Raw genomic sequence first — 1,557 nt, forward strand, 5'->3', positions numbered from 1 at the left:
ACTGTAAAAAGAAAAATAATTGATTTAATATTTCACTTTACATTAGAAAAGTTCTTCAAATAAATCTGTACAAATACTCAGTTTTACCACTTGATTGCGTCTAAATTTATATTAGTTGGTTTGATACTTATTATGATCAGCTAGCGTTTTGACTATGATTGACAAACGCATATTGATATAATGTTTCAATCTTGCAATTAAATTCGGAAATGGCTGGAATAAAATAAAGTCTGTCTGTTAAAAAACAGAAAAAAATGTATTAAAAGTTTGTGAATATTATTTGTTTTTGTGTTTTCCGTGGTTAGTTATTCCAAAATCATGTTAAATTGTTATTACTATAAATAACTTTACTCCTTATATTATTTTTAGCCAGGATGTTATGTATTAAATAACAGAGCAAAATTCTTTGAATTAAAAAAAGTGAATAGATGAATTCGACAGTATAACTGAAGAGAGAGAGAGAGTATACTGTAAGATAGTGTAACTGATTTTTTTTATGTAGTGCTGTCGTTTCACATTATAAATGGAAATTTCACCAAATTGTAGAAAAAGGTGCAAATGCAGCTTAAGTACGAGGAGCTTTTTACCTTAGCAGTTTCTGTTGCATTTGCTTACTCAGAATTTGCTAATTTTTTTATAAAAATCAAATAAATGTTTGCTTCAAAAGAAACGTAAGTACACGGTTGAAAGAGTTCCAGAATTTCTGGTTGGTTTAATGTTCTGTCCCTGTTCATATTGTAATTTTCGAGCTCTTGTAATCATTTCAAGAGCTCGAAAATCCAAAGTATTAAATGCTTAAACAGCTTAAATGATACTTTAGGAAATTCCTCCTGTAGCCACCTCAAATAAGGGGATGGGAAGTTCATTGATATATCAGCGAGTTCTCGTTTATTTGGAATGCATAACAATAGTGATATGCTTGTGTCTGATGATGAGATGTACATCCTTCAGGGTGTAGGTGAATAGGGTGCTGATAACCATTTCGTAACTGACACAGTATCCATACTCGTTATTCGTTACGACCCTATCGTTCTATAAACACAGGCGTAAACTTAGGACAGAGGTGGTCCATTTATAGTTACTTAAGAAAAACTCTGCTCAGGGCTTCAGAATATTCTTCTGTTTCCACGGAATGAACGGGTTTGTTGCTGCCTAGTGAAAAATTTCATAAAAAAGGTAAATCAAATAAAGCCATAATGAAAAGTTTTAAGAAGAAAGCAAATTTGAAAAAGTTTTATCCCGTTTTTTTAATGAGGAAAAGAAAACAGGTTGGATATTATTGGAAACAATTCCTTCTAGCAATAAATCTAATAGTTTGAAATCCACAAAAATGTCTTTTGTTATGCAATTTGGCTTTATCATATTCTATGTAATAAGAATTATGCTTTGTTTACCCCCTTTTTCATTTAAATCTGCAAAAATAAATATATGTAGAAAACCTATGAATTTTAGCTTTTTTACCGAAAAATGTTTCAACACTTCCTTTTCAGATCCTGATTTGCCAGAAGATAAATGACATTTATATTTAGCTAGATTCTTCTAATATTTTTCTGATAA

This window comes from Argiope bruennichi, chromosome X1, assembly GCF_947563725.1.
Source record: "Argiope bruennichi chromosome X1, qqArgBrue1.1, whole genome shotgun sequence".
In the NCBI taxonomy this organism is placed as follows: Eukaryota; Metazoa; Arthropoda; class Arachnida; order Araneae; family Araneidae; genus Argiope; species Argiope bruennichi.